Here is a 13,072-nt window from a genome sequence, read left to right as displayed (position 1 = left end):
TTATGGCCCGTATGAACATGTTTTCTTGATGTAAGACAGTGCAAACCAAACTTCCCTTATTAATCATTATAGTTCATCAAGTTGTGTAGCATATATAAAGTGACAGAAACTTATTTAAACTTGGAAATTTCTCAGAAGTCAGTAAGTTCATTACAGATGCCTAACGCTACACTCTAAAGTGTATACACATGTTTTTGGACATATTATATTTATGCATGAAATATTCTCGTATTATGAATTTTAAACGAAAACTATTTGCCAAAATTAAATGCAACTAATTTTAATTTCAAGTATAAAATAAATATAATTTATTTCGGGTAGTAGTCAATTAAATTACTTTAAAAAAAAAACAAGGACTAAATAACATATTACTAATATGCTGTACTTTAAGCTGTTAAGGGAAACTATAATTATTGCTCTGTATTATTTTGGGGTCAACTTAAAGTCTTCTATGACTACATATGTGTCCCAGGACGATGAATAACTTGATAAGGGTAACTCGGTTTGTAAACTGCAACATCTTGTACCTTGTTACCCAATTACAGGAAATTGAGTTACTTACCCAAAATCTTGTATTAGGCAATAGCGAAAACAATCAACATAAAACTACCGTCCTACAATGTGTAATGCAGCCTGTTCTGAATTGCTACAAAGCAATAAAATAATTTAAGTGTTATGCACAAAGTTACAGATGACATATTATAGAAAATTAATTATTTGGACAAAACAAAAGTGGACATTTTTTATACTTAAGGTTGTCTAAAATTTCAATATCTGTTTTTTCGATTATGTTATATCTCAAAATAATTAAAGTGTGATTAAACTTAAGATATGTATAATTATTGAAAAACTAGAATGTACACACAATTCAAGTTAAAACGTCTGTTTTGTATTTTATACAATACAATAAACAGTCATTCAAGGAAACAGTGACTACTATCGTAATGTCGCAATGCATTCGTATATCGAAAAAGTAATATATTGTTCTTTGAATTTTAATATTTTATGTTTTAGTCATAATATTACCCTGGACATTTTGACAGTTTGTTCGACGATAAAGTGTGTTGTCTGGAATTGAAGGTAAGTTTCGGAGAATACAACATTGTAAACGAGCATTGTCATTTTGAAAAAGTTGTGAGAAATGGTCTTGTATAAGATGAGATTCAAAGCCCAAACACGACGGAGGTTGAAACAAACGAGATTACTTATTGTTGTATAGTAATATGTATATTGGACTGTGTCTAAAAAAAAAATATTTCTTCTTACTCTTCCAATCGATAGTCACCTATTTAAGTATAAGAATTTGGCGAATAATTTCAGATGTCTACCTAACAATTTAAAAACATTTCTCAGAGCCGCAGGAGAAACCAAAAAAATCTAAAAATTAAATCAAAAACAGTCTAGGGCATATATATATATATATATATATATAATATATATATAACTACACTTAACCCGTCGTTGGGAAACACGTGAGCGCGGCGCTCACACAGATAGAGTTTTGAATGCCAGTCGTATAAATGTTTGTTAATTGGCTTGATTCTATTATTACCTTTGAATAACAAGTAAACAAATATTTATAAAAAAAAAAGAAGCCGCGAACTATACTTTCTCCGGAGTTATCAGTGAACAAAATTGACTGTACCGATAAAGTGAGCGCCGCGCTCACAGTTTGTCAACTGTATTTTACATATTATTGTGTATCCTGTAATAACATGACGATCTCCTCAGCTTAATTATTTTAAATCTCTTATAATCATTAAATTTACATTTTAGGCCTTTTTTTACATTTATTTCATTAATTTTTATTATTTTGTACTATACAATTTAAAAAAAAAAATTAAATTAAAGTTTTTTATTTTAATTTATTTTCTTATGATAGTAAATACAAAAAAATGATTACCAATTGGTAGTGAGTAAAAAGATACATATTTCTTTGTATGATTCAATGTTCTGAGTTTATCTAGTAATTTATAATAATTGAAAAAATAGCGTGTGAGCGCAGCACTCGCAGCCTAGCAATTGTGTTCTACAATATAGGTTTACCAACGACGGGTTAACATGTTTTTTGTTTCTTATCGATGACAACTGTACAGTAGTCGGTTTGCTCCCTCCCCACACACATAATACAATATTATAAGTTCACAGTCGTCGCGTTAGGGGAGGTACTGATTTATGTGCGGTTATGTGATGTTTTCATAATTTATATATTGGAAACGGGTTATAAAATATAATACCGAACGTCGGGCACGCAACAACCTAATACTACTATGACACGGATGGCTGGGGAGGGCAATTCACCGAAGCCCAGAGCTAGACGCAAACGGCATTACCAAATGACACGCGAGTGTGTGCATAGATAACATGGGAGATTTCGCCGAAAATTGAAGTTTCCCCCAACGGGGGGATTTGGTTTTTAAAAAAAAGGGTTTTGTGGAAAAAAGGATCTCTTATACGGACTGTCGATTTTCTATGGCCAAATTCAATTATTTACCCCCCCCCCCCCGTGGCCGCCCCTGTTTGTCTCATTTGTAAGCCTCGGCCGCTGGTGACACGACGGTCGAGTATTTGTTAAACTCAGTTGACAGTTTTTCGCTATTTCTCAAAACGTTAATTTTCTAACTATTTTTGAAATACATAGGCGATTTGTAAATTCATTTATAAGTATACTAGTGTAGGGTGTTAAAAAAATCACCTAGTGTATGACTTGTCGTCATTTGAATGCTATCAAATACACCACTTATTTCTTCTATGAACGCAAATAACATTGTATCCAATTTACTATACAAATAGAATATGAGGTGCCACACCTCTTATCGTTAACGTACTCTCGAGTCGAACGTTAGCATTTGTCTTTACAATGATGTATCATAAAAATAATACCAGAAAGCAAACGCCTTTTTACCATTACAGCGTTATCCACAATTTCCATAACCAATAACATACAATATCACACTCGGTAAACTGTCTGTAACGGGAATCATTTGAACCTATATATATATTGTATATATAGCGGATACGTCTATAACAACAGAAAATAATAAGTAAATATTGTATTAAATATTATTCCAAACAAACGTTAACACAGTTAATAACATAAGCATGTTAACGACGCACTTACCCCACTCCTAACCCTAATTGCACCGCCTGAGACTGCCCTATCCGCGAGTCATGGTCTTGTACAAGTGTCGCGGCGATCATTGCCGCTACTCCAAAAAAAAGAGATCCAAATCCGGGGGGGAGGGGAGGAGCTGGGGGTGAGGGTGTGAGGGTTGTGTCGGTTTTCGTTAGACGCGGTTATTAATTGGAAAATAAATACTCAGTGAAAAATCAATATACATATTATAATATATACACATGTATTATACTCGTCTAGTGTAGTATCGGGGACCTATAAATAATTCGGCGAGGTTTAAAACCCGCAGCAATTAATTCCCGGCTAAAATTATGTACGGAATCGGTTAATCCCTTTGGTGGCTGTTCAAAATCACGTCTCTTTGGGCTCTCCACCCTATCTTGCTGTCACTATACGCGCCACGTCGTACACACGGACACGCCATTGCACGTTAAGCCTATCCTGTTGTTTTAAATAATTATAAACGCGCTCCTCGCTGCCATGGCAATTTACATTAACCGCTAAAATTCGCACTAATCCGCAATCGGCCAATGTTATAATTCAACAAAATATCGTGTGCACGCTCCTTTGATTTTTCATACCATTTCACTGTATGGAGAACTCTGTATTTTCATTAAATTTTGACTAAAAAAAAAAAATGTATGAAAATGCTAAAAAAATTAAGCTTTTTATGTTTAGTTCATACAATCGATTTTCAATTAACGCGTATGTGTAAAGAAAGCACCTTAACAATAAATTATACTCTATCGTACGGCTTCAACTTAAAAGATTAAACGTTTGGGATGCGAAATAAAACCGTTTATATCCATATAATAATATAATCTATTGAAATGTTCAACATAGTCGGATTGCGAGCATAGCATATAATATAATGGTGGAGAGCGTATTGAGAAAAGACCATTAAAGTAGATTCAATTGGGTTTTACGATATAGCGAAAATGTAATTTACCCTGCATAGATCTACCAACGATAGGAAAATAGAAATCCTATAAGAAAGTGTGACCTACTTAGTTGGAAATAATTAGTAATCCTATTATACTCGAAGAAACATTTCTCAATTGACTTACTTAAAACTTGCTTAATTATGTTATAACAAATAAATTATAGTTATCAATTAAATTGTCAGTTGTAATCATATTAATGAATATTAAATCATTATTTCGACAGTCATTATTTAAACATTGACATGATGTGCCAAGTCTTGATTGCTTTCCATTACAATGTCAGTTACGTTCAATGATCGATTCATTCATAGGCTAAGCATACAATTATTTTCAAGATAGATATAATTTAAAAATACACTGTTTTTTAAATAGGGTTTTCTCTAAGTATATTTATAGGTTTTATTTATATAAATTGTAATATTCAATAAGATCTTTGGTTACCTTTAACGCCATTACACACATATATATAAAGATATGTATGTGTGTGTGTGTTTTAAATTTATATCTTTAGGGGTTAATACAGAATATTAAATGGCAAGAAAGTAATGGTAAAACAAAAAAGCGTTTGCCAGCCTTTTTTTCTATCTCGTGGTTAGGCTTTTGCTTTTTATCGCGGAGCCTTTGCAATCAAAATCGAGAACAGGACTTTTAGGTCAGATTTTGAAAACGTTATAATAATATAATGTCGAGTTCAAAGTATTTGCGATTGCTCTATTTCGAATATTATGATCCAAGTATAAAAAAATTGCAAATTTTTACAATAAGCCAAGTTATACCGAAAATTATGAATTAAACATTAATATTAACATTAGCAGTGCTGAGGATGTCTTACTGCCACAGTATTTTTTTTCTCTAAAACTTAAGTCATGTGAGTGTACCAAGTTTGGTTGCAATTGCTACAGGCGTTCAAGGTCTGCTTGGACATAGATATATAATTTTTTTTTATTTACAAGTAAAAGCAAATAATAAAAACAACTTCAAGTAAGCTTATAACCAAAATTGTTGATGTTACAGCGTTATGGAGAAAATAAAAATAAAAGCCAATGATATAAAAGAGGCCAAAACTTCGATCCGACTATAATCATTTAGAGAGAGAGCAATAAAGAAAAAAATGGTTTATCACTAAAGCGTTACGGCCATCGTGTGACTTCACTGTAATATTTATTGTTAGTTCTAGTATGTTTTTTTAGTATTTATAGATTCAAAATAATATAAAAAAGTTTGTGTAGCTTTCGGTTTGGGACTATTGAAATGTCATTGCAGTGAACTGTGTTCACAATGAAAACAATAGGGTGAGCCGTTGCCGGGTGCAATGCGTGCATTACACATTGAACGACTGAACGCTTCCCCAACTGTTCTGGTGGTCTTACCGAGGACAATAGGACTCAAGCTACTGAAACCCTACACGAGGGTTGATAATTTTTACGATGAAGAAATTTAAAAAAAAAAAAACCGTTCCGAAAGAAACAATTCCGTAATCCGTATACTGATAAATCGTTAGAGTGGTATACCTATTTCAATTTCAATTTGAACGGTTTCCATTAATTCGCCGTACAAGACAGAATGATTGTATTGAATTTTTTTGCTCAAGAAGAAACGACTTTTATTCTAAGTAAGGTGCCCACAAATACATAAGACAATTAATAAATTTGCAATACAATAACAGACACCGTTAACGGCTTGGAAATCAATATAATATAGTTTTATACATAACGATAATAGTGGTTTCATAAATTAAGAAAAAACACATTTTTAACCGAGTCTAAAAAATTGTTTACCGTATTCTTAAGATTATAACGGGGAAAAATAAATAAATTAAAATAGCAAAAATATAATATTATTTAATTGGTGGTGCTCACTCGGTCGTGTCAAAGTTTGCGGTTGCCGTTTTCCGTTTAAAAGTATTTCGGCGCAATTAACGCGAGACACAAGAGACGAGGACGCGGTTATTATTGTTGCTCGTTTTTTTTTTGCCCTTTTTTTTTCTTTATCTTTTAAGTACGTAGTTAAAGGGCTTCTTCTTTGGCATGATAAACGTTCGGTCCGAGCGACGGGCTACGCCGTTTCCCTTGGAACGGGGCCAGAAAATGCCCTCGCCACCGGCTGCAATCGATATCACCCTGGCCTCGGCTGACTCTTGCACCACACATTCACACATATAACCATGTCGTAAGCATATAGTATACCGTTTGTGAGTGAGTGTGTGCTGTCGGGTCCACCACTGGTTTTGTGTAAACCTATACATTTTATTTTATTCGTACCGAGAGCGGACAAGAAAAAGGAAAAACGTCTCTGTGTGTATGTGTGTGTGTGTGAGATGTGACCCAAAAGTTTGTATATGCGTGTGTGTTATTTTTTTGCTGCCAGGTCCCATTTGTTTACTACCGCGCTTATTCAAAATGTTGCAAAGAGATACTATACGTTCTGGTTTTATTTTTTTTTTTTTTTTTATCTGCTGCAAAATAATATGTCGACTCGGTTTGGTCGAGAATAATTTAACGGTAACAACATAATATTATATTATAGTACGTTAATGAACTACACGGAAAACGTTAAACAAAAAAATTCTAATTAAAAAGTTGAACCTAGAATATTGTAGATGGTGAAGACACACATGCCCAAAACAACATCAATTTTTCTGTCATAGTTTTTTATACGCCAAAGAAAATACCGCTAACGTTTAGGTACACAATAGGTGACGTTAAAGTCCATTTCGACACGATCCTATGCGATTATGGACTAAATTAAATATGCCTTTTATATTGGCGAGATGGCTACTAAATTTGAATTAAGGGAAATCGTTAATATTGCCCCAATGTAGGTACACTAGCACTGTCATATGACATTTTAAAACGAAATAGGTTTTTTTTTTGTGTTTATTGAATCGTTTGTACTTTATTACTTTCATCGTATAAAGATGTCTTAGGATTTACATTTGTTTCTGTAATAGCTTAAAATAATTAACTACCAAGTTGCGGTAATCTTCAATTGATGAAATGAATATCATTTCGTTCTTCAAACGCGCCCGCTTGACCTTAACAACTAAAAATGGCTATCGCATGTAGTTATTTTTTTGTACTAGTCTGTTTTTTATAGTGGTATGCATATATATATTAATACATGTTAATAACTGCGATGTAAGTTTTATAAAAAAAAAAACGATAAAAACGGTTGATATTTACTCGTTGCCGGACTAAATGTGAAAATATAATACTAGGAAAATGAAAAATTAACAATTCACTGGGGCATAATTACAAGTACGTGATCCCTTTATAACAGCAGAGGGCATATTAAAAAGTTTATGTTATTACAGCTGTCAAGACCGTTACGTCTTAGTTTAATGGACATTTTATACGCAAAACAAAATAACAGTGTAATTGTATTTTCAAAATTGTTTCCAAGGAAAAACTTTGAACGTAAAAAAAAAAAATTATGATTTTCTACCGAGTATATATGGTACGGCGTTGAATTGAAATAGTGCATTACTCAACAAACATAATATTACTCTCCCAGACAGTCCGTACCTATTAGCACAGAATGACAATGTTATATGCTATTAGTGGCAGATGAACATGCTTTAATGACTTGACTTATTTGTCTTTGACCCTGTTTGATACCTGTTTTCTTATCTCCGCATTTCTCATGCTTATAATATGGATGTTTATTTTAATTCGCTCAAAATTATTTGATGTTGGCCATTAATGACCAATACACCAATTTGAGTGTAAAGCTTCCAAACGATTTGACGATCACATCAGGTTCAATTGGGTCAATACTAATGTTTGTAGAAAAGACCGGAACTTGTCTGCTGAAAGATCAGTATTTTGAAACTCACAAATTCTCCTTTAATTGACCTTTGGAGCTTTTCACTAAGCCCCCACAGCCAATTGAGATCGAGTTAATAATTTGACCGAACTTCGCAAATTTGCAACATGTATTTCAACAACTTTTAACAAGCAAATAATGTAATAAAATCGATTACTACGACAAGAACAGACCTTTTCCGTCGTTTGGTGCAAATTTAAATTGCCTAATTTTGTTGTGCATGCGTTTTATAAACCAGTTACTATAATTTAGGACAAGCTTTTACGCTGTATCTAATAAAAATCCTAGTGGAAAAACAAAATCAATATCATGTACACTGAATATATATTTCCCTCGCGTTCCAAATAAAAAATAACTCAATTAAAATTATAAGCGAAATTCGGTAATTATTTTATGACAAGAATCATGATAAAAATAATATGTAAAATATCAAATTGAAAAACGGAATTGAAATGTCATATTTTTTTTATTATGAAATACTAAAAAATAATACAACGATTCAATGATAACAGCTGTATTTCAAATATTTAATTAAATGTCATCTTCTCTGCTATTATAATAAATACAAAACAAATTTGATTTGGTTTTGGTTTACAAGTTTATTAGATGACCTAAAACATGCAAACAAGAATATTACTATTAAAACCAACGAACATGATTCGAATATTTGAATATAGTGACTATATTATAATTATTATCGTTAAACGAACATTTTCAAAAAAAACTCTATTTGAAAACGTGTTTGAGGAAATCCGGCAAAGAATTTTATGAAATAAATTAGCGGAAGACTTTTCTCGATTAAAAAAGATTATGCAGCAAAATAATTTGTTCACCATTTTAATGATTCCTATTAATTCGATACACTCAGTACTATAAATATATATATGTATCAATTTTAATTAATTCTACTAAAAAAAATATAAAAAATAGTATAATTATAATGTAACGCTGTATTGCAGTACAAAGTTTTAAAGTTGGAAAACATAATTGCGGCTATCGTTAAAAGTTTTCCAGCATTCGAAATGTATATCCCAGTTTTATTTGATACCATTCATTTTGTTCATATTATAATATATGCGTTACAGAGTTGTCGAGTGGTAAGTTCACCCACAACGCAACATTTTTGATTTTATATAGTAATATAAAAACCTTTTATAGTAACCACACCTAACCTTTAAAAGATGAATAAACTTTCATTATATGAGATTTCTGTATAAACTACTTAATAATAATATTGACGACTTCTCCCTACTATCCAACATTTCTTTTAAAAAAATAACTAAAGTATCAGAAATAAAGTATCATTTTATATATTCCTCATTATTAACTAAACCTTTAATGCATGATGTTCACTTGTCAATATTTTATTATCCGTCGGAAAAAATATGAATGAACACCTATTATATATATGTTATTATTATTCTTATTATATTCATTTAACTGTTTATCTTATATTGATTGTGTATAGGAAAATATATATAGTTATTAGTTATATAGTTTCTATCTCTATCATATCTATATAATATCTGTTATCCACATTTAAAATTGCACTAACTGTCCGTTATTAAAAAAAAAACAAATTAATTAATTAACTTAGTATACAGTTCAAAGGTACTAGCTTAGTAATTTTGTTTCGAGGTCATAAGCAAATAATATTCTGAACAATACAGTATAGTACCTAGTGTGGTAACAGTATCACACTATCTTTTTATATAGATTAAATAATAAGACTTATATGCATCTAGCGGGCACACAAACACCAGCTATAATATAAAATTATATATTTGTGTCATATATTATAATAGAAATATTGTGCGATAAATCGAATCAAGTTGGCTTTCACGGATAAATCCCATCAAACGGCACGTTAAATCATCGACCTTATAGCTGAATTATATTGGCAGCGACGTTTTTATTTCATTCTATTCCGAAACGCTCAAATCCTTCCGAAACGCCTTATGTGTAGGTACTCTCTCTCTATATGTATATACAAACATATATTGCGCTCTTTTTTGCGGGTTGCTATTGTTTTTCCCTTTTGCCCCCCCCCCCCAACATTGGTCGTATTTGTGCATTTGCAAAAAAAAACAGAAACTTTTCCATATACGGTTTCCGGCGAGCCAATGCAAAGCGGTATTAGAATTATTATTTTCAGTGCCTTTTGAAATGCGTAGAGACGATAAAAACAATGTTAGGCAAGTATATTATATTGTTTCCGGCAGTTTATTGCTGTGGGATCTTCGCAGAGCGGCGTTTCGTGGAGTGATGTAAAAAAAAAAACCTAACCGTATACTAGTCGAAGCTTACATGGGCAGCAATTTTGACTGATAGGTGTACATACCGAGGCAAACGTATCTCCGATCACGGATGTGGACCTTTTAAACTTTGGACCTTTATAATGCACTCGGTCGTAAATCTCCTCGATGAATGCGGGGTTTGCCCATAATCATTTTCGGCTCCAAGTTTGCCACGTGGATAGGGCGGACCGGTGGAGGTCAACTGTGAGGGGGATGGGGCGATGCTTCTCACCCCTTCGGCAAAATAAGTGGCGGTGCGCGCCGAGTTATAATAAAAATCTAGACTCATTTTTCTTAACCTCCTCGGCCGCCGCCTTGGAAAAGATAGGGAGAAAGAGTAAAAAAAAGGAAACACGCCGGTTATTTTTACTGACAAATTATTATTGGCCTCGGCCCCAGAATTCCAACGACTGTATGAATAAAAATGTGTATCCGTGATTTAGTAGTATTTCTGGAATACAAAAAAAAAATACTATGGGATTTTTTGATAAAAAAATACTATGGGATTATTTGATAAAAAAAATAAAGTATTCGCTTAAACAACTTACGGTGAATATTTTTATACTCGAACAAACGGGTATTACATATTACTTAAGCGTCCATTAATTACGATTGTTCGGGTCCGTTACGACCCGCCAGAATAATAACCGTTTGTCATTAATAGAAAAAATAAAAATCAAGTCATAAACAAATTAATTAAATTGCTCGGTAATAGAATTTAATTTATGCAAATCCCTGAAAAAAAGTATAGATTTTTTTATTATTATGTATACACGGTTTTTAAATGACTAACCGGATTAATAAGTATCTACCTTTGATCTGTTGTATACGGTAATAATAAAAATGTCATCAAAGTAGTAATCAAAACTATGATCGTATTTAAACAATATTATTTGTACAAACATTATATTGTGAACAAAACATGATCAATAATAAAATTAACATGTCGAAAGACTAAATCAACGTTATTGCTTTTTGTTTGTTTTGCTGTTACTCGTGTAAACATTACAGTCAATATTTTTGAGCTTTGTAAATTTTCCAACATCACGAAATTTACGTTTGGAAAGCTAGATTAAACGTCAACAGTAAACATGTTCACTGAAATTTAAACAACAACGTCAAATCCATAAAATAACAGTTGTTAAAATATCATACCATCATATACCTAATTAGCATGCCTTTGTTTATTATAAATTTAATTATAAATATACATACATCCCTACGCTTGGGGTGTGCAATTTCATGTTTTAAGTATTAGGCATTGTTATTTAGATAAAAAAAAACAACGAAAGTAGTAAATTCAACATTATTTTTTTTATTGTTTTAATCATAAAATTGTATAAAATTAAAAATTAATTAAATTAACAATGCACTTGTATCGATAAACAAAAAAAGTACATTTCTTTGTGTATAGCAACTTGACTGGGTGCTGTGTTAATTATATTTATTAACTGTGAAGCAAACCTTAATTGGGAGTTGGAATCGTTAAAAATTGAAAGGAAGATAAAATGGGATTAAAGGGATCTTTGGGGTAGAGACATTTTCACCTGCAGCACATCCCGTCAAGACAGAACAACCTCGATTTGACATTGTACTTTTATCCTATACAGTTAGCTTTTTCTAGGTATATGGCAAGTGTCAGCTTGAAAATCACAAAAGGTAGTTCAAAACATTGAATGCGCAGTTTTAAATTTTTAAAAAAGAGTTATAGGAATGCCAGATGATGTAACTGAAAGATCAATGAGGTTTTTGGTGGCACCTTAGATAGTAATAAACTTGTTAGAAAAGTATCTTCTGTCCTTTTAGGTACAGCCGAGGAAAAAACTTTTCCGGCTTAATCTCGAATACTCGCTAAAAATGTTTGCATAAGCCATCCACTATACTACATTCAATAGTTGCTCATTTGTGTCCACAATTCTCTCTACAATTACACATCATAATATGTTATCTCACTTAATCGTTATTGACATTTTCATGTCTTAGCTCTGGCACATAACCGAAAAAAGCGTAACGAAAAAAGCGTTCGTTACAAAAGCGTTACAAAACCGTTACAGGGGTAGGAGATAGGGATGGGAGATAGGAGGTAGGAGATAGGGGGAGGGAGATAAGAAATATGTTGTACGTTCAACGTTCAAATTATAACTAAATAATAAATTCAAAATAATTTAATTCTCTATGTTAAGTTACTTTGGGCTAGATAATAAACACTACAATTTTAGCCAGAAACTTGATTGTACATAATTTTTTTATCTCCTTGGCCTTATGCTGTAACTGGAAGCTTTAAATTTATTTCAACGAGATATGAAAATGCTCTTTCGTGGTTGCAGACTCGGCTGAAAAACTTTTATTCAATAAACATTACTCTGAAGTTCCAGGAACAGGAACTCCTGGTAAATATATTGCGGGGTTTTCCGAATAAAGACGTTATAATATTGCTGAGTTCTTCTTATACGTTCCAGAGGTCCAGTGGATCTGTCACATGACGAAAGATCGCAAAAAAAAAAAAAACTCTCGTGTGTGAAAACAGCTTTTGTCAATGTGTGTATGCGGTGCGAATCGTCTTCCAAGAGACCACGCACTTTGTACACTAATTGAAAAGTTGAATGTGTTCACAAATATTTGAATGGAGTTGGACTTGTTTCTATTCAGCGTAACATTCTCAAATGATAACATTTGCTATTATGTCAGGCCTGAACACTCCAAGGTATCCTTCAACAGCAGAACCTTGTATTTTAATTATGAAATGTTTTATTACTCTATGTAGCATTACTTGGCGAGAAATCCATGCGGTGTCCATTTTCAAGATGAACAGCTAAACGTACAATAGTTTTTGTGAGTGTTAAACGCAAGCACTATTCAGACAGCCCCCG

General features: G+C 32.3%; 1 protein-coding gene across 2 annotated transcripts in view; it reads right to left on the bottom strand.

Moving 5' to 3' along the window:
* The window catches only part of LOC126846448 (leucine-rich repeat-containing protein 24), a 116,618-nt gene that overhangs the window by 89,934 nt on the left and 13,612 nt on the right, over positions 1 to 13,072 (bottom strand). The window lies entirely within an intron of this gene.

Source organism: Adelges cooleyi, unplaced genomic scaffold, assembly GCF_023614345.1.
Source record: "Adelges cooleyi isolate 19-005CV unplaced genomic scaffold, UGA_ACOO_1.1 ACOO_flye_CR_arks_rails_tigmint_CR_PRNA_9, whole genome shotgun sequence".
Taxonomy (NCBI): domain Eukaryota; kingdom Metazoa; phylum Arthropoda; class Insecta; order Hemiptera; family Adelgidae; genus Adelges; species Adelges cooleyi.
Note: the sequence above shows the minus strand (reverse complement) of the source record. Positions and strands in the feature narration are given on the sequence as shown.